Below are 22946 nucleotides of genomic sequence, written 5' to 3'. Positions count from 1 at the left end.
CAACGTGATGAACCAAATTCATCCTACTTTGGTCTGTGCAGCGCGCGTCAACACAGAGCTTAGAGGCTCCGCCTATTTTCTTCTCTCCTGCCCACCGCAAGAAGGTGGAAAACCAGCTTTTCCCATCACAGTAAGAGAGTGATTACATTATATGTAAGGCCAAGCGTTTAAAGAATTGTTCTGTGATGAACGCTAGAAAGAGCCAGGCTAGAACATGTGAACAAAGCAAACCATCAAGTATTGTGACTTATATTATGATAATTTTTTCATGGATATAAATCAAGGTTGCAGATTTCACATAAAAGTAACATTTTTTTTTTATTCTGTCGTTCTCCATTCGCATACAAGAATAAATGTCAATAATTGTTTGTTTTCCTTTAATATTTTTCTTGGTATTAATTGGAAAGGTTTTTGACCTAATATACACATTATAGAGCCACCCATTATCTAAATCTATTGTAGGTTGCACTTATCCTTCGTGTTGGATACTTCACCTATTTGTCCGTCTTTGTGTATAATAAGAGTTCTATTCGGTACGTCCATTTGTTCAAACCTAGTTTATTATTAAATGCAGGGTGGCCCACATAGAAGTACCCAACGTAGTAATATAGGATATCGGTCTAGAGGGTAGGAAAATGTAAATGCTGGCTTCCTGTATGTTAGAAGATATGTTGAAGGTTTCCACCGTTGACGTCGAGACACTTCTGCGCATGTCGCAGCATATTGGCTGGCGTCGTCTGTAGCTCTTCACGGGTGAAGCTCCGGATGGTGTGAGTAATATTTTCCTGCAGTTCAACCAGGGTATTGGACTATTTACATACACTTTCTGCTTTAAGTAGTCCCAGAGAAAAAACACAGAAGGACAAATCAAGTGAACAAGGGGGTCAGAATCTATACCTTGCAATGCGCTTTTCTGCAAACAGTGCATGAACGCCAGAAATTTGTTCGAAGCGTGGCATATGGTTCCATCTTGGAAGTAGTAGTATTCTTCTGGTGTCAGTTCGTTGTAAAACTGTTCCGCAAAATCATGACAAACAGTTGATATTCACTGTTGATTGAAAGAACACTGGAACCATTACACACGTCCCTAAAACTGCGCACCAAATGCTATTTGTTTTTGATCATGGATGGGTGTTTGTAACGTGCATTCACGTAACCCGATAAATGGAACTACGTGTCGTCGGACATAAAGTGCAGAAGACGATCCAAACGATCTCCGTACTCATTTCAGTAACCAATTACAGTACGCAACAGTTACCTGTGTCCAGTTTCTTCACTTCCTGGACGCACATTGTGTGGTTCGCTTTCAATATCGCGAACTTCAGCTAACACATTGTTCGTGACACGCCGACTAGCTGGGATAGTTTCTGGATATACTTTCTCAGGCTTCATGTTATCCGCTGCTGAATGTCACAGACAACCTCTGGTTTTCGAACATCATTTGGTTTTCACCTACTAATATTCGCTACAGACCCGGTTTGGAGCCATTTTTCACCAGGTTCTGAACACGACGTTTGGCAGGTAGTTTCCTTATGCCGTAAGTGTCAGTGGACCACCGATGGGCAAAGCCAAAAATTGGCGGCCCCGCAGCAACGATCCGCGGTGACACCACTTTCGGTTTTAAAATCATACCATCAGCGGCCCACCAGCGACAGAGAAGTGACGAATCGATAATGAACCAAAATAATATCTTCCCAAAATATGTGAAAACGCCTATATGCGTGATTATTTACATTAAGGTGAGTCCAAAACACAGAAAATAAAAAAGCACAATTCGTCAGGATAAAATAATACACAATAATAACCGCATGCACATGACTGGCGATAGTTTGTGTTGGTCCCTTCGCGATTCTCCGCGCCAAATCGAAGAAACGCGGACCAAAACAAAGTCCTCATAACTAAGACGCAGTGGTAACTTCAACACTCCGTCTCTAGATATTTGTTTCGACTCGACGAAACTTTGCCGGCAGTGCCACACTATCGGCAATCCTTGGACGCATCGCTATATCGACGATCGACATTTACCGGCAAGTGGGCCACTAGATGTTGGCGATTTTTACGGCATGGGATATGTTCCTCGATACGTGGCAGTGAAACTTTCTCGTGTATTCTTAATTGACCTCGTCCGCACATATTTTTCCATTGTCACACTACGCTTGACATGATTTCTTTACCAGAACTGAACAAGCAAGAAATTTCATCTAAATAACTCCACATCGGGCAGCATACCGGGATCAGCTAGAATTACTCATAGAATTACATACAATTATTTGCTCGTTTGTGAAATATTTACCAAATAGGGCTAGTTTTATCTAGGCCACCCTGTATATTAGATACACATACAATACTGCTATGTAATGTTAGTTTTCAGTTCCAAGAAAAGCATAACAATATGTTTTTGATGATCTAGTATCAGATAATCCTTCCAATTTCCCATTGTTATTGCTTCGGAGCTAAAAGCGTCTCATGCCAATTAAATCTGAAAATTTGTTAATAAGTAAACAACATGCCTGATTGACTTCATTGTATTATTATCATTTTTCTTACTTAAGTGTACTTTGTCTTATTAGTCCTTTGCCTTGTTTTGAGCTAATTATTTAATTAAATTGAAATTCACAGAAATAAAATAGTCTTTTGTCATATGTTTGGAATTTCAGTTGTCGTAGAGGCTATGTGAGACGTCAACTTAAATTTTAATTGGATTCGAATCAGTGGACCATAAGTTTGCCATATTTTTCAGAGAAAAAAGGAAGACTTTTAATTTATTTTAGGCAAACAAGGAAAATGAATTTACACATCACAAACACACACACACCCATCATTCATATATATATATATATATATATATATATATATATATATATATATATATATATATATATATATCACATAGTAATGCAGATAATTTTAATTGGAAATGAGTCAGTTACAGTGAAAACAATTGCAATACTAGAATACAGAAAATAAATAAAAAATATTTTTTGCCTTTTAAGTGTATTTTAATGGCAACTTTATATCTCTTAACAGTTCCACATTCATTTTTTAAATGTTCAAAAAACTCATTGCAGAATTTATTGATGTTCTGCTTTATATTTTTTCACAACAGTTTCTGTTCGTGACATTGGTGAAAACATAGTCAAAAATACTAACCTTGAATAGTGCTTTTAATCTTGGAGAAACAAAACTAATCACAGGGGGGGGGACTGGCCTGGTGACCACCATGAAACAGTATGAATATTCGCTATCAGGAAGTCTTACGTTATCATCTCTGTCAATCATTTGAATTGTTCTCATAAATCTGCTTGGATCTGAGCGCATATCATTTTCCACATACATCTACCAACACTGAACATATCATGCTATTAAAAACGCGGCAACGGGGGAAAAAAAAAAGGTTCACTGTTAAAAATGCTTTCTTAAATCGGAGAAATCGTTTCTTATCTGTGCAAAGAGAATATCTTTTCTTAGAAACAAGAGTTTGTCATTAATGAGAAATGAAGAAAAGTAGATTAGGTTATGTAAAGCCAAACGAGAAAATATACTATTACTTTCCTTATGAATGAGAATTGCCAAATTTCATTTCTAAAAAAAATATTGTCTCGGTACACATAAGAAACGGTTCCTCAAATTTAAGGAATTTTTAACAGTGTAATTATTCCTATAAACCTTTTTCAACATATCAAATGTTTCCTTGAAGTTCTCCCTAAGCGGCCACAGAACTTTATATTTTTTTCTTTATTCTATTGTATAAACAATGACGAAGTATCACAATATCAATCTATATTTAGCCGTGACACATTCGATACTATCGACTAGCCGAGCTGAAAATTTCACACACATGTTCCTAAGGTCATCCTTATGAAACAATTAACTTCGTACCTTTATAAAAGCCTCCTCTTCTAATTGCTGCACTGTGTACATATAACTCCGATACTAGAGTCAGCCACTTAGGAGGACAAAAATAAATGATCTGGAGCATAGTCCTATAAAACGAAATTAACAGTATTTGAAACACATCTTAATTTAATAACCAGTTAACATTCATTTCTACATTATTGTATATTTATATTTATTATTGTTATTATTGTCATATTACTCAAGAGTGCTGAAACTCTAACGTAAATATCAATATTTCGATTATTGAACTAGCGCATGTATAGTGGTAACAAATAAAACAACAGAAACAAGATATACCATTAACTTTTTCGATATGATATAACAAAATTGATAGGTTTCATTCTTCTTTTACTGCATTCAAAGAATCGTAATGTATGCGATTATGATGATTATGAATAAAATATGTCAGTGTTTTTTGATGTTTTCACGATAACATGTGCGACACGACTAATGGCTCCAACGGAAGAAAAATAAGAAAAATATGCTGATTTGCGACGAGTAGAATAGGAATACACGTAAGCAATGCAAGCATGTTGGGGTGCAGAAATAAGCTTAAACATATATATTATATTATTTAGTAGTATATATATAATGTGTTTCTGTATTTCGGAAGTACAGAGAACCAATGGACTGACGGAAGACTAAACTGAATACTTATGAAGGTGATAAGTGGTGACATAAAGTAAAAATACCTAAGAAACACAGTACCATTAGTTTGGGCTATGGGCTTTAAAAAAGACGATAAGGTAGAGCTATTTTGATTTATATATTTTCTATTTATTGTCAATTCGAGAGACACGATTTGTGTTAAATTGTTTAATATTCTTCCTAAATTATTCTCTGATTGCATTCTCCCATGTTTATAACTGCATTTTTATGACAAATGTTTAGTCTTCAGTTACTGAGTTAATTTTTCATATGGTAGTATTCAGTATGTAAAACGGAATACGTATCTGAAACTTTTTCTCTTATTAGACTTATTATTTTTCTGTTATAAGATTATGATGAATCTCTGTTTACAGTGTACGAATTTAATAATTAATTCATAGTTAGAACGATTCTGAAACGAAATTTGGATTATTATAGTTTTTGGAAATACTGCAGCAGATTACTTATCTTGAGTCATGTGTACTTGCACAATTATATCTGTGTAAATAAGCTTTGGCTTAAGGCCTACTATAGTCACCACGGTAACGCCTTCAAATAAAACTAAGGGGCCGCGGTGGCTCAATGGTAGAGTGTTCATCTCTGGTGCAGGCGATTCTTAGTTCGATCCCAGCTCGCGTCAAGTGAGCTTTGTGGTGGACATGGGTTTTCTAGGAATTCTCCTGTTTCCTCCCACTTTCTTTATTCCACCATTTCATTCATTTCTCATCATCATCGTCTCCTTTAGCCTAGCCGGAATAATCGTGGGACGTAAAACTTAAATACTTAATTTCATTTCATTTTCAAATAAAACTAAATCGCAAGTTGAAATTCCTTTTTCTCATATAAGTGCATAAAGTTTTTTCTTATAATAATGAAATGATGGACAGGTGTAATACATAAATGTAATAATGTGTTAGTGAAAATAGTGAACATTTTCAATATTGACAGAAAGGCGACTGTGAATAGTCAAAACAGGCTAAACAACGAGTATCTCAATAGCCAAAACAAGCAAACTTTGTTACAAATTAGGTTTTAAAATCACCTTGTATTTCGTCATTAGCGTAACAAAAATGTTTGTCTGGAACTGTTATTTAGACTTTCCAAACTGAAATATACAGTGTGAAAAACCTTCCAAAAGACAAAAATAGTTTTAAAAAACAAGGACAATCACACATATATGTATAAAGGCCGACTTTCAACCAAAGCATTATTCTATCATTCTGTGTCAATCATTCTGCATTCTATGATTCTGGATTCTACTCATTCTACTTCGTTCCATCTAGAGATTCGACATGACAATAGCAGTCACCAGGACATTAATTATAAAATTAGGAAAAAAGCATAACTACGTATCATTGCATTGTATGGTATAAGTATGATAACTTGAACATCCTTTTTCCATTTACATATTTTAGTAGTATTAGTATGTTTTGTTAATATTCAGACATGTATATGTTGTTCTTATTTACAATTCTATTAATTTTCAAATTCTTTTACCTTTTATTTTATTGGAGTGGATTCTCATTATTTTCGCTAGCTACCATCTGTCACATCTGAGTGAAGCGTCAAACTCATTTTGGTATAAGTCTACCATGTGACAGGCAACGCATCAAAGACACACCATGCTACATGCTGACATTAGCTGGCGTTTAGCCAGTGTTTCTACTTCATGCAACGAAAGATTTATTATTTTATTAATTTTCTCCATTTTATTGTGTATGATAGGATTTATTATTTTTAAATTTTACTTTTACGATACATGAGTAATGTTTAAGAAATAAAACATTTTTGTAGCCAGAATCTACATGTAAAGTGAGATAATGTGTTAAAATTTGATCATGTCGAGCAGCAAAATGCAGAATATATTCAGCAACAGCTGTTTTCTTAGTCCGACTCGTCGACGATATTTTGAAAGTTCTATATTAAATAGCAAATGTGCTTTGAATCGAATATTTTAAATATTGAATTTAGGTATTAAATACAAAATATATTGGAGACTTGCTTAGATGAAAGGGGGCAAAAATACGTAAAAAATAGAAGATTTACAGGAGAAATGAGTTGAAGTAAGGGAAATTGTGTCTCATCTAAGGACAGAATAGACGTACATGTAGAAATGAGAAATGCATAATGCTGTAGAGGCTATATATGTACTAACAGGAAGCACACACAGACGATTATGAATACATTGAAGCAAGTAGTTAGACCTAACCTAATATTAAGAGAAATTGTTACATTAAAAAAATAGGAAAACAAGGCTTGTCCTTTCAACTAAACATAGGCCATATATTGTATTAAGATGTTTATTTCAACAGATGTCGGAAAAACGTACTTTGTGTAATACTTTGCTTGCTACCACTTGTTTGGATGTATCTACGATACCAACCCTGTATTATTGTTTCACATAGCTTATGGTATAAATAAGCTTTTTTGGTGACAACACTGCTTAAATAATTTTAAAATATTTGTTTGATTTTCTATTTGTTTTACTTTGTGATAGTTTTTTGCGATCAGTGGTTATTCCATCTTGGTAGTGAGAACTCCATCTACATGTCCAAGTCTGCGATCTAAGAGAAAGTCCGATAGAGACTATTCGATGTATAGTGGACAGACACAATTCACGCAGATTCAGAGACATTCCAGCTACCATCTTTAACAGCTAGCTCTGTGTGAGTGTGATAGCCTGAAAATGTTGACGATTACTGAAGCTTAACCTCTAAGACAGCGTTTCCCAACCGGTGTGCCGCGGCACACTGGTGTGCCGCGAATGGATCGTTGGTGTGCCGCGAGGAAATTGGAACAAAATTATTAATTCTATAGCAACCAAATTGCAAGACATAGGGAAAAAATGTGTATTTTTGTATTTCACATTACTATGAATTTCTACATGGAAAAACATTACTGTAATTGTAACATATTATTCTACTTCTATTACTGTGTAGCAGACAATATTTCGGCTCGTACACATTTCCACGGTCAGCTGCTATGTTACGCTTCAATTGAGAGTCATAGTAACACTGAGAAATGGAAGCACTTGTACGGTACGCGTCAAGTGAACGTTCATAGAACACTCATTCGCACGTGAATGACAGAACAACACTTTGTTCAACAGCGGTGTTTTGACTTCGACCCATCGCAAGCTGTGTGATTGCAATAATATGCACCGGTTTTGGTTAAAAAAGCAAAGTTAAAAGTACAAGACATTTGTTTGTTCGTTCGTTATTTAGTGATCTTCGTTCTTAGTGAAAGGTGGATACAGTTTTCGAAAAAGAAAGCGTATTTTTTAAAAATCTGAGTCCTATATTTCATTGCAAGTGTTTTCTATTTTAAAATTAGAATAAAAATTAATGAATGAAGGAATGAATGATTGGGGGTTAATGGGGACGTCAGCAACGAGGCTATATGTCCCCGTCACGACTAAGAATAAAAATTAAGTATAATGAATTAGCATGGGGAAAACCAGTGATCGAGCTCTCATCTCTGTGAGAAGGAGATCAGTGATCACAGAAAAAAATCACCATGGTATTTTATATTTGCAAATAATAATAATATCTATGAGTGTGCCGCGAGAATTCAAGTTACACCCGTAGTGTGCCGCAAGTTGAAAAAGGTTGGGAAACACTGCTCTAAGACGAAATAATTTTTTTTTAAATTACAACTTACCATATTTGTTTCTACAAAATCAGAATTTTTACTCCCTTGTGGTAAGTATACGGATTTACAATTAATAAAATAGCTCTACCACAGTGGTTTTTTTTTTCTAAAGCCCATACTTTACTGTGTTTGTGTGGTACTGTGTTTCTGGGTTTCTTAGGTCTTTATCAGTTATTCAGTTTGGTCGTCTGCCGGTCCATTGGTTGTCCCAAATTACAGAAATACATTATATATATAAGCCAGGGATGCAAATAACCACTCGCCCGGGCGAGTGATTCATCCGTGCGGGCGAGTATTTAATATCATACCAAAGTAAGTAATTATATTTCCAATGTGAGATGTTGGCTAGCAGCTTTTTTCTTGCGCTAGTAAAATTTTGTTGTTTATTTGCATCCCTGGTCTAAGCTTATTGCTGCACCACAACATACTTGCGTCGCTTACTTGTATTCCTATTCTACTTGTCGCAAGTCAGCATATTTTTGTTATCTTCATTCTGTTGGAGCTAATAGCCATGTCGACATTTTATTGTGAAAACATCTCGTATATAGCATTAAGGTTATATTTAAAGGATATTTCATGACCTTAATTTGCTGATTTATTTATTTATTTTGACTTATTTTACATGTCGAGGTTAAGGCTATATGTAGCCTTATCTACCACCTAAATATGACATGTTACTCATGAAAATACTCATGAAAAGAAAATACTCATGAATCACAAAACTAGACTGAATATCAATTTGATTCGTCACAAAGTTCTGTACTAGAGTGCTTGTCAGGCCCGAAACCAGCCACAGAGGTTGGGGGGGGGGGTGTCATTAAAAATTTTCTTACAAACATCTAAATTGTGTTTTTGTATTAATAATAGCATTTTGAATTGAAGTCTGGAGGGGCCACGAAAAGTTTAGGGGGCCAGGCCCCCTAGCTCGTAGCACTTTCAATTTATGACATGTAACATTTTGAAAATTTGAGGAGGGGTGCAGCGCTATCAGCCTTTCTCAAAATTCGGCCCACAATGTTGAGTGAAAGGTAAGGGAGATGGGTAAAATGGCGGTCACCAAACGGAAAATTTAAGTTACTCTCCGAGGGTTGCCAACTGGTCGTAAATATTACTGTTATTTTGATTAAGGCCGGTAACTGGTAAACTTGTCACAGCCTTTGTATGACTGCTATTTTGAAATCTGTAATCCAGAATAAAACATCGAACATCGAAATTCTTCAACAGTGTCATTTACAAATACACATTTCGGTTGAATTATACATTAAGCGATATTTTTTTTTTTTAAATCTATGGCAGTTTTTATTCAGCATAAGAAATTTGATAACAATTAGATTTCATTGTGAAACATTGTTTACAAAAACAGAGACAGTAGTGTACTTGTTGTTATAATTGTCTGGCATAAATATAGCGATAAATTTAAATTGTCCATCGATTCTTGGCAAATAACTCTTAGGCATTTCGTTGCAATGTTTAGTTTCACGTTCGTAGCTGGTACATATGACAACTTTCCGTAAATTTCCAACTTCCTTCCTTAGGACTTCTTAAAGCAATTTCCTGTAGTTGAAGTATAAGTTTAAAGAGTAAATTTTATTTTGTAAATTCAAATTGTCACGTAAGGATTAATATACTTTTGTTCATCTCTTTCGATAATTTTAAAGAAGTAGCAATTACTGGTAAATACAATACAATAACCAATATCGACTTCAGTTTCCCATTTTTAGCACGATATATCTATTAAGCTTATTAGTGAATGTACTACGGATATGCAGAATACTGGGGCTAATGCACTTTTGTCCACGATAGTACATTTCCTTCCAATGGATGGGCCCGAACAGAGATACTTCACACTTGGGAGCAACTGGATTGCGCACACTGTAGATCCCAAATTGCGCACAAATCTCTGTTGACCTTTTTGAACACAGATGTTTGTTCAACGTTGCCACAATGGTAGCTTTAAATTATGTGCACAAACAAGATTTTTCCTTCAGATCAGAGATGGCGTGGATCAATACAAAATTGACCCATGACCCGCAACCCATCATAACCCCCCACCCACCGTGATCCACTCTGACCCAACACCCACCATGGCCCACCGTCATCAACTCAGACCTATGATCCACGTCCTGTTTTCCACTGATTAAAGACTTGTAATAAAACAAGGTTGTGAAATTATCACTCATCAGAGTTTGATTTTCTACGGACAATCGCTCAAGCACCGCCCTGTTACAATACCTGTGGATCTGACCTTTACGATATAAAATAGTAAAGTGTTTTTTATGGCCTATATTACGATGGATTTCAATTTAATTATTATATATAATTATTTCCTTGTTGAATTACAGATACTTTTCAGTGGAGAATAGGATGAAGTATCAAAGTCTCAAATCAAGGTAAAGCTCATCACTTTTGGTATAGATAAGGATATTCTTTGACCATTACATCCCAGTCGACCAATCAGATTCATTCCCTAAATAAAATGATTATTTTAGCCTCCTGAAAAGTTAATTTTCCATTCCACCAATCAGAGGAAGTCACTGAGCTACCATTCATTTTCTAATTAATTATAGTAATCAGTTCTTGTAAATATCTGTCGATAATGAGTAGGTGGTAGTCACTTGACCCCCGGTAGCTGAAAAATCGCCTTTTTTCCAGGGTCTCCTGAGAGCAAGGACTCAATTTTCCAGTGTCTCACGATACGCTATGATCCACGCACCGTCCACCCATGGTCTTTTACGACCTCTATGTTACGGGTGTATTCATTCCCTTTTATGAGCACATTTTAGGGGGTGTACTCATTCTCTTTTTTGAGCATATTTTCCAACCCCTATTTTTTACACTGAGACTATGAACACACAGCAGAACAGATAATACATAAGAATACGTAACATAACAAGGGTGTACTCGTTCTCTTTTATGAGCATATTTTTCAACCCCTATTTTAACATAGGAGATAACACATAAGATTACGAACACATAGAAGAGCAGATAACACATAAGGCTACGTAACACACAGCAGAACAGATAACACATAGGAGTACGTAACATAACAAGGGTGTACTCGTTCTCTTTTATGAGCATATTTTTCAACCCCTATTTAAACATAGCAGAGCTAATACAAGAGTATGGCTTATTTTCCAACCCCTATTTTAACATAGCAGAGAATACATAATATTCATTCCCCTACGAACACATATAAGAGCATTAAGACTACGTAACATAGCAAGGGTGTACTCGTTCTCTTTATGATCACTTTTTCAACCCCTATTTTAACATAGCAGATAGTACATAAGACTATTTAATATAGCAGTGCTGTACTCAGTTCAACCCCTATTTTAACATAGCAGAAATTACGATCACATAGCAGAGCAAATAATACATAAGATTCATTCCCTTTTATGAACATTTTTAGGGGTGTATTTGTTCTCTTTTATGATCACTTTTTCCACCCCTTATTTTACCATAGCAGAAATTACACTGAGACTACAAACACACAGCAGAGCAGAAAATACATGATTCATTCCCTTTTAAGGGGTGTACTCGTTCTCTTTTATGGTCACTTTTTCAACCCTTATTTTTACCATAGCACAGGGATTATTCATTCCCTTTTATGATCATTTTTAGGGGTGGACTCATTCTCTTTTATGAGCATCGTTTCCAACCCCTATTCGAACACAGCAACAAACTAGAGAATAATGGGGATGTACTTGTTCCCTTTTTTAACCCCTATTTCCCACAGATGGGGATGTACCTGTTTATGTGGGATACGCCCTTTCTATGACAATTTTAACCGATTTGGATGAAACTCGGCATATGGGGGTTTTCGGACATGCTGATTACGAATATTATATTTATGTCTACCTTGGTCTTATAGTTTATGTGGGATACGCCCTTTCTACGACAATTTTAACCGATTTGGATGAAACTCGGTATATGGGGGTTTTTGGACATGCTGATCACGAATATTATATTTATTTTTACCTGGGTCTTATAGTTTATGTGGGATACGCCCTTTCTATGACAATTTTACCCGATTTGGATGAAACTCGGCATATTGGGGTTTTCGGACATGCTGATTACGAATATTATATTTATTTTTACCTGGGTCTTATAGTTTATGTGGGATACGCCCTTTCTATGACAATCTTAACCGATTTGGATGAAACTCGGCATATGGGGGTTTTCACACATGCTGATTACGAATATTATATTTATTTTTACCTGGGTCTTATAGTTTATGTGGGATACGCCCTTTCTATGACACTTAAAACCCAATCACTCGTAAACGAAGCATCATATTGAGGTGCTGTTTCCACATTTAGTAATTGGTCATCAACGACTACAAGTTCCAAAAATAATGACCATCGAGGTCAAAGGTCAAAATACTTAAAACCTAATAACTCGAAAACGGAGCCAAATATTGAGATGGTGTTTCCATATTTAGTAATATTTCATCAACTACTACAAGTTTTAAAAATAATGACCATCGAGGTCAAAAGTCAAGATACTTGAAACCTAATAACTCGAAAACGGATCCACATATTGAGGTGCTGTTTCCACATTTAGTAATTGGTCATCAACGACTACAAGTTCCAAAAATAATGACCATCGAGGTCAAAGGTCAAAATACTTAAAACCTAATAACTCGAAAATGGATCCACATACTGAGGTGGCGTTTCCACATTTAGCAAGAGGTCATCAACTACTGCAAGTTCCAAAAGTAATGAGCATTGAGGTCAAAGGTCAACATACTTAAAACCTAATAACTCGTAAACCGACCCACATATTGAGGTTGTGTTTCCAAATCTAGTAATTGGTCATCAACTACTACAAGTTCCAAAATAATGATCATCGAGGTCAAAGGTCAACATACTTAAAACCTAATAACTCGAAAACGGAGCCACATATTGAGGTCGTGTTTCCTCATTTAGTAATTGGTCATCAACTAGTACATGTTAAAAAAGTACTGATCATCGAAGTCAAAGGTCAAAATACTTAAAACCTAATAACTGGTAAACGGAGCCACATATTGAGGTCGTGTTTCCACATTTAGTATTTGGTCATCAGGTACTACAAGTTTCAAAATAATGACCGTCGAGTTCAAAGGTCAAAATTTAAAACCTAATAAGTCGAAAATGGATCCACATATTGAGGTGCTGTTGCCACATTTAGTAATTGGTCATCAGGTACTATAAGTTTCAAAATAATTACCATCAAGTTCAAAGGTCAAAATTTAAAACCTAATAAGTCGAAAATGGATCCATATATTGAGGTGCTGTTGCCACATTTAGTAATTGGTCATTAGGTACTACAAGTTTCAAAATAATGACCATCGAGTTCAAAGGTCAAAATTTAAAACCTAATAAGTCGAAAATGGATCCACATATTGAGGTGCTGTTGCCACATTTAGTAATTGGTCATCAGGTACTACAAGTTTCAAAATAATGACCATCGAGTTCTAAGGTCAAAATTTAAAACCTAATAAGTCGAAAATGGATCCACATATTGAGGTCCTGTTGCCACATTTAGTAATTGGTCATCAACCACTGCAAGTTCCAAAAAGAATGACCATCGAGGTCAAAAATTTAAAAACTCGAATAACTCTTAAACAGAGCAACGCATTGAGATGCTGTTTCCAAATCTAGTAACACGTCATCAACTATTACATGTTCCAAAAGTACTGACTATCGAGGTCAATGGTCTAATATTTAAGCCTTAATAACTTTAAACAAAACCTGTGTGACCTATTCAATTTTGTATCAAGCAGAGAAAAGTGAAGAATGAATAAATATGACTGGCTTACTTCAAGAAAGAAAGCAAAGATATTTCATTTTAACTAGCTGAGAATTTTAAATCATCTTGTATTTTTTAAACAAACGAAAGGATAAATTTTATACCAACGAGAAATGCCATTTTATACCATTTTGTATTACTCCAATAAACGAAGGAATACCAGAGAAAAATAAGTGAAGAATGAATAAAATTTAGGTGGATTATTTTCTTTTGTACCAACTGAAAAAGAGAAGAAGAGCTACTTTAACTAGCTCATTATGTACTGTTTAAACAAACGAAAATTGACCATTATGTAACTTTTGAATTACTGAAATGTTCTATTTTTGTATCAATCAGAAAAACCTGAAGAAGGATCATTTTAACAAGTTCATAATTTCGATGTTCTACTTTTATACCAACGAGAAAAAAAGGAACTAGCTGAATATACGAAATAATAAATTTAAGTGACCTATTCAATTTTGTACCAATGAGAAATGGCATTTTAACTGGCTCAGAATTTTACTACTCAAATAAACAATAAACTATTTACTTTTGTACCACCGACAAGAAAAAGAAATTGAACCATTTTGGAGTTTTCAAATAAACAAAGGAATTATAACTTGTGTCAACTCTAAAATCAATTAAACGAAGTAATGCATTTGAGTGAGCTATTTAATTTGAAAAACCGAAGTTGAGTATTTTATACCATTTTGTATTATTTCAACAAACAAAGGAATAAGCAAAAAAAGGATCATTTTATATCATTTTAAACTAGTCTAATAAACGAAGGCATAAATATAAGTGAGCTATTTAATTTTGTAGCTGAGTATTTTCATGAAAGAACAAAATTGTACTAATCAGAAAAAGCAAAGAAGACCCATTTTAACTAACTGAGAATTTCCATACATTTTTGTACTATTTAAACAAACGATGAGATAAATTTGAGTGGCCTGTTTTTTGTACTAACCAGGAAAATCGAAGAAGGTCCAATTTAGCTAACTCAGAATTTATGTACCTTTGTACTAGCCCAATGAACGAAAGAGCAAATTTGAGTGTTCTACTTTTTATACCAAACAAAGAAGAACCATTTTGTACTACTCAAATAAACGAAAGAAAAAACGAAAAAAGACCAATTTAACTAGCTCAGAATTTATATACGTTTTGTTTAGGTGTCCTACTTTTTGTACCAGCGTGAAATGCCATTTTAACCAGCTCGGTAGTATTCAAATAAACAAAAAACCGAAGAAGGATCATTTTAACTAGCTCAGAATTTCGGTACTTTTGTGCCATTCAAACAAATGAAAAAACTAAATTTGGATGGAGTATTATTTTTTGTGCCAAGCAGAAAAAGGAAAGAATTTGTACTGACCAGAAAAGGCGAAGAAGGATCATTTTATACCTTTATGTGCTATTTAAATAAACGAAGGAATAAATTTGAGTGATCTATTCAATTTTATACCAATCAGAAGAAAAGCAAAGAAGGGCCATTTTAACTAGCTGAGTATTTTTGTGCTACACAAATCAACAAATGAATAAATTTGAGTGACCTATTCAATTTGGTATCAACAAGAAATACCATTTTAAATAACTCAGCATCTTATACCTTTTTGTGCTATTTAAATAAACGAAGAAAGCGAAGGAGGTCCAATTTAGCTAACTCAGAATTCTATACCATTTTGTACTAATCAAATAAACGAAGGAATAAATTTTTGTGACCTATTCAGTTTTGAAAACAAGCAGGAAAAAGAAAAGAATTAACATTTTGTACTAATCAAATAAACCAAGGAATAAATTTAGATGACCTATTTAGTTTTGTACCAACCACGAAAAAAGCGAAGAAGTTCCATTTTAACTAGCTCAATATTTCTGTACCATATTAACTAACTCAAAGAAACGAAAGAATAAATTTTGAGTGGCTTAAGCAAAGAAGGTCAATTTTTCCCTTTTGTGCTATTAAAACTGAGTGACCTATTCAATTTTATACCAAGTAGAAAAAATTTTGTTTGCAATTAAAAAAACGGAGAAGTTCTATTTTATCTACATTTTGTACTACTCAAATTCTACTTTCTGTACCAACCAGAGAAAAACAAAGAAATACCATATTCTGCTACTCAAACAAACGACGGAATAAGCTCAGAATTTCTATACCTTTTTGTGTTATTCAAATAAACGAAGGAATAAATTTGTGTGACCTATTCACTTTTATAGCAAGCCCCTTTTAGTTTAATACCAACCATGAAGGTCCATTATAACAAGCTCGGTATTTTTATACCATTTTGTATTACTCTATTTCATTTTTGTAACAATCAGAAGAAAACAGCTCAGAATTTTATACGTTTGTGGTGTTACACTGAAGTCTCAATTTTTCCGGTCATTAACTACATATTTGAACGTAAGATTTAACCAACCAGAGTTGCGTTATACATTGAACTTTAACTTAATTCTGTAGAACAGACCACATAGCAATTAGCGTTCTAAAGAAAACTGATGAATGACGACAAATCATAACAGCATACTTGTCCATTTTGAATCACAGCAGAAGAAGAGATTATATCAAAGTAAGAGAAGTTTTCAAAGTTCCATGTTCCATACCATCTATAAAGAGTGCTGCAGATATTTAAACAACGTTACGAATGCGTTACCTAATAGTTGTATTGCTAGTATAGTGTGGGTCCTACGGTACTGCCTATTGCTCAACGATTCAATTATTTTTTTAGACTTTCCTTCCTCGTCTAAGTTCAAAAAGACAAATATATATTTTTGCATTTATGTATTTTATTATAATGGAATATAAGTTTATGGAGTATATGCTGAAGAGCATAAAAATGTCTAGCATAGAAATTGTTTATGTTTCACCTAGAGAAAAAGAAATTCAGCGTGAAAACGAAAAACCTATACTGTTAATTCACCCGTCTGACCCCGATTTGCCAGATGAATTAAGTGATAAAGTGAGAATCATATATCCAACACAGGAAATAGAAGATGTGTATTATTTTAGACGCTATAATAGATATAATGATGAAATACTCCCGGAAAGTGATGATGGCAGTGTTTCAAATATTACCTGTTTTGAACTGGAAGCTAATGAGTGCGAGTGTACTAGTGAAAGTATTAGTGATACATGTGTTATACAATTATTTGATGAGTATACACCAAATTCAATATTATTATGTGAAGCATATTCTAAACATAATGAAAATGAAAAAGATCACAACTGTTTGCTGCAGTATGATTACGAATTATTGCAAAAGGTGTGGACGATCTTAATTAAACGTGAAATGAGAGAGAAAATCTATAAACTTTATATAAAGAAGCATTTTAAAGGTTGTAATATTAAGAACACTTATAGTTTGGAGAAAAAATTTAATCTGGTATATGAATACATTACAGAGTGTGATTATTATATCAACAAAATAGTAGATTTGTTTTTAGGGAAAGATAAACAATTATTTAATTCTGTAAATGAACACTGAGCCCACTGTAGCATATGCATTTGATTGTGTAAAAATAGAAGAACTTGAACTGTTAACTGGATCAATTTGCAGTACTGTGATATTAAGAATTTAATAGATAACTAACATTGGACTCTGGCAACTGAATTATCAAGGAGAGTCAATTTAAATTGTTCTCTGGATGACACAAAAATATACAAAATGTAACACCACAAAGGTATAAAATTCTGAGCTATTTTCTTCTGATTGTTACAAAAATGAAATAGAGTAATACAAAATGGTATAAAAATACCGAGCTTGTTATAATGGACCTTCATGGTTGGTATAAAACTAAAAGGGGCTTGCTATAAAAGTGAATAGGTCACACAAATTTATTCCTTCGTTTATTTGAATAACACAAAAAGGTATAGAAATTCTGAGCTTATTCCGTCGTTTGTTTGAGTAACAGAATATGGTATTTCTTTGTTTTTCTCTGGTTGGTACAGAAAGTAGAATTTGAGTAGTACAAAATGTAGATAAAATAGAACTTCTCCGTTTTTTTTTAATTGCAAACAAAATTTTTTCTACTTGGTATAAAATTGAATAGGTCACTCAGTTTTAATAGCACAAAAGGGAAAAATTGACCTTCTTTGCTTAAGCCACTCAAAATTTATTCTTTCGTTTCTTTGAGTTAGTTAATATGGTACAGAAATATTGAGCTAGTTAAAATGGAACTTCTTCGCTTTTTTCGTGGTTGGTACAAAACTAAATAGGTCATCTAAATTTATTCCTTGGTTTATTTGATTAGTACAAAATGTTAATTCTTTTCTTTTCCTGCTTGTTTTCAAAACTGAATAGGTCACAAAAATTTATTCCTTCGTTTATTTGATTAGTACAAAATGGTATAAAATTCTGAGTTAGCTAAATTGGACCTCCTTCGCTTTCTTCGTTTATTTAAATAGCACAAAAAGGTATAAGATGCTGAGTTATTTAAAATGGTATTTCTTGTTGATACCAAATTGAATAGGTCACTCAAATTTATTCATTTGTTGATTTGTGTAGCACAAAAATACTCAGCTAGTTAAAATGGCCCTTCTTTGCTTTTCTTCTGATTGGTATAAAATTGAATAGATCACTCAAATTTATTCCTTCGTTTATTTAAATAGCACATAAAGGTATAAAATGATCCTTCTTCGCCTTTTCTGGTCAGTACAAATTCTTTCCTTTTTCTGCTTGGCACAAAAAATAATACTCCATCCAAATTTAGTTTTTTCATTTGTTTGAATGGCACAAAAGTACCGAAATTCTGAGCTAGTTAAAATGATCCTTCTTCGGTTTTTTGTTTATTTGAATACTACCGAGCTGGTTAAAATGGCATTTCACGTTGGTACAAAAAGTAGGACACCTAAACAAAACGTATATAAATTCTGAGCTAGTTAAATTGGTCTTTTTTCGTTTTTTCTTTCGTTTATTTGAGTAGTACAAAATGGTTCTTCTTTGTTTGGTATAAAAAGTAGAACACTCAAATTTGCTCTTTCGTTCATTGGGCTAGTACAAAGGTACATAAATTCTGAGTTAGCTAAATTGGACCTTCTTCGATTTTCCTGGTTAGTACAAAAAACAGGCCACTCAAATTTATCTCATCGTTTGTTTAAATAGTACAAAAATGTATGGAAATTCTCAGTTAGTTAAAATGGGTCTTCTTTGCTTTTTCTGATTAGTACAATTTTGTTCTTTCATGAAAATACTCAGCTACAAAATTAAATAGCTCACTTATATTTATGCCTTCGTTTATTAGACTAGTTTAAAATGATATAAAATGATCCTTTTTTTGCTTATTCCTTTGTTTGTTGAAATAATACAAAATGGTATAAAATACTCAACTTCGGTTTTTCAAATTAAATAGCTCACTCAAATGCATTACTTCGTTTAATTGATTTTAGAGTTGACACAAGTTATAATTCCTTTGTTTATTTGAAAACTCCAAAATGGTTCAATTTCTTTTTCTTGTCGGTGGTACAAAAGTAAATAGTTTATTGTTTATTTGAGTAGTAAAATTCTGAGCCAGTTAAAATGCCATTTCTCATTGGTACAAAATTGAATAGGTCACTTAAATTTATTATTTCGTATATTCAGCTAGTTCCTTTTTTTCTCGTTGGTATAAAAGTAGAACATCGAAATTATGAACTTGTTAAAATGATCCTTCTTCAGGTTTTTCTGATTGATACAAAAATAGAACATTTTAGTAGTTCAAAAGTTACATAATGGTCAATTTTCGTTTGTTTAAACAGTACATAATGAGCTAGTTAAAGTAGCTCTTCTTCTCTTTTTCAGTTGGTACAAAAGAAAATAATCCAAATAAATTTTATTCATTGTTCACTTGTTTTTCTCTGGTACTCCTTCGTTTTTTGTGGTAACACAAAATGGTATAAAATGGCATTTCTCGTTGGTATAAAATTTATCCTTTCGTTTGTTTAAAAAATACAAGATGATTTAGAATTCTCAGCTAGTTAAAATGAAATATCTTTGCTTTCTTTCTTGAAGTAAGCCAGTCATATTTATTCATTCTTCACTTTTCTCTGCTTGATACAAAATTGAATAGGTCACACAGGTTTTGTTTAAAGTTATTAAGGCTTAAATATTAGACCATTGACCTCGATAGTCAGTACTTTGGAACATGTAATAGTTGATGACGTATTACTAGATTTGGAAAAAGCACCTCAATGCGTTGCTCTGTTTAAGAGTTATTCGAGTTTCTAAATTTTTGACCTTGATGGTCATTATTTTTGGAACTTGCAGTGGTTGATGACCAATTACTAAATGTGGCAACAGCACCTCAATATGTGGATCCGTTTTTGAGTTATTAGGTTTTAAGTATTTTGACTTTTGACCTCGATGGTCATTATTTTTGAAACTTGTAGTAGTTGATGAAATATTACTAAATATGGAAACACCATCTCAATATTTGGCTCCGTTTTCGAGTTATTAGCTTTTAAGTATTTTGACCTTTGACCTCGATGGTCATTATTTTTGGAACTTGTAGTCGTTGATGACCAATTACTAAATGTGGAAACAGCACCTCAAATTTGCCTCAGTTTTCGAGTTATTATGTTTTTAATACTTTGACCTTTGACCTCGATGGTCATTATTTTTGGAACTTATAGTACCTGATGACCAATTACTAAATGTGGAAACACCACCTCAATATGTGGATCCGTTTCCGAGTTAATAGGTTTTAAGTATTTTGACCTTCGAACTCGATGGTCATTATTTTGGAACTTGTGGTACCTGATGACCAAATACTAAATGTGGAAACACCACCTCAATATGATGCTTCGTTTACGAGTGATTGGGTTTTAAGTGTCATAGAAAGGGCGTATCCCACATAAACTATAAGAGCCAGGTAAAAATAAATATAATATTCGTAATCAGCATGTCCGAAATCCCCATATGCCGAGTTTCATCTAAATCGGTTAAAATTGTCATAGAAAGGGCGTATCCCACATAAACTATAAGACCCAGGTAAAAAGAATTCTTTGCTATGTAATCTGCTATGTCCGTAGCCTCTGTGGGAAATAGGGGTCAAAAAAGGGAACAAGTACATCCCCATTATTCTCTAGTTTGTTGCTGTGTTCGAATAGGGGTTGGAAACGATACTCATAAAAGAGAATGAGTCCACCCCTCAAATTAATGATCATAAAAGGGAATGAATAATCCCTGTGCTATGGTAAAAATAAGGGTTGAAAAAGTGATCATAAAAGAGAACGAGTACACCCCTTAAAAGGGAATGAATCATGTATTTTCTGCTCTGCTGTGTGTTTGTAGTCTCAGTGTAATTTCTGCTATGGTAAAATAAGGGGTGGAAAAAGTGATCATAAAAGAGAACAAATACACCCCTAAAAATGTTCATAAAAGGGAATGAATCTTATGTATTATTTGCTCTGCTATGTGTTCGTAATTTCTGCTATGTTAAAATAGGGGTTGAACTGAGTACAGCACTGCTATGTTAAATAGTCTTATGTACTATCTGCTATGTTAAAATAGGGGTTGAAAAAGTGATCATAAAGAGAACGAGTACACCCTTGCTATGTTACGTAGTCTTAATGCTCTTATATGTGTTCGTAGGGGAATGAATATTATGTATTCTCTGCTATGTTAAAATAGGGGTTGGAAAATAAGCCATACTCTTGTATTAGATCTGCTATGTTTAAATAGGGGTTGAAAAATATGCTCATAAAAGAGAACGAGTACACCCTTGTTATGTTACGTACTCCTATGTGTTATCTGTTCTGCTGTGTGTTACGTAGCCTTATGTGTTATCTGCTCTTCTATGTGTTCGTAATCTTATGTGTTATCTCCTATGTTAAAATAGGGGTTGAAAAATATGCTCATAAAAGAGAACGAGTACACCCTTGTTATGTTACGTATTCTTATGTATTATCTGTTCTGCTGTGTGTTCATAGTCTCAGTGTAAAAAATAGGGGTTGGAAAATATGCTCAAAAAAGAGAATGAGTACACCCCCTAAAATGTGCTCATAAAAGGGTATGAATACACCCGTAACATAGAGGTCGTAAAAGACCATGGGTGGACGGTGCGTGGATCATAGCGTATCGTGAGACACTGGAAAATTGAGTCCTTGCTCTCAGGAGACCCTGGAAAAAAAGGCGATTTTTCAGCTACCGGGGGTCAAGTGACCACCACCTACTATAATGTAACACATATATACAAATATAAAAGAAGAGAAAATATTTTCCATCTGACAACATTCCTTAATTTTTTGTGCGCAATCCTGTACACTATGACAACTTGTCAACGGCTTATCAGATAAAACTGATAAAACCGGAAATGTGTGCGTTATTTCATTGCACCCTCACACTTAGGCCTATATCATAGGGAATTTTGAGGGGGTGCCGGTAGTTTTAGTTTCCAGAGTTGGCAGCCCTACTCTCCGGGTATGACCGTAAAACAAACGATATCTTTCTGATGGATATAGTAGTATTTTTGACTACAACGCTGCAAACTTACAAATATGTCATACCGATGTCCACAAAGTTGAGGTATGTTGTTGACAGGGTTCCCAGCGTTGTATTCATTATTATTCTGCTTATGTTCTTCTTTTCAACTTAACAAATAATTGCGGAAAACCGTACATTGCTATTGGTATTGGCGCATACATTCATGTATAAAAACACAAATATTAACAAACAATTACATAATTTTTGGCGTGTAACAATATGTTCATTAAATAGCTATCAACATTTCGCTAGCCTGAAGTAACAAAACCTGTGTTATATTACTCTCATATAGCTAAACTTTTACTTCAAAAATAAAATATATAGTAGTTGTAAAATAATGTGTAATGAAGTACTGTACAATAGAATATTAGCCAGCTTATGGTTTCTACAGTTTTATAGTTAAAAGATTCTTTTGAAAGCTTATGAGTTTGTATCCTTTGAGAAATTTTTTAAATCTTCGGGAACAAAAAGAAGTCAGGCGGGGACAAATCGGGACTGTAAGGTGACTGGGGAGCGTTAAAATGCCGGTCTTCG

The sequence above is a fragment of the Thermobia domestica genome, chromosome 3, assembly GCF_964235325.1.
Source record: "Thermobia domestica chromosome 3, izTheDome1.hap1.1, whole genome shotgun sequence".
Lineage (NCBI taxonomy): Eukaryota > Metazoa > Arthropoda > Insecta > Zygentoma > Lepismatidae > Thermobia > Thermobia domestica.
Note: the sequence above shows the minus strand (reverse complement) of the source record.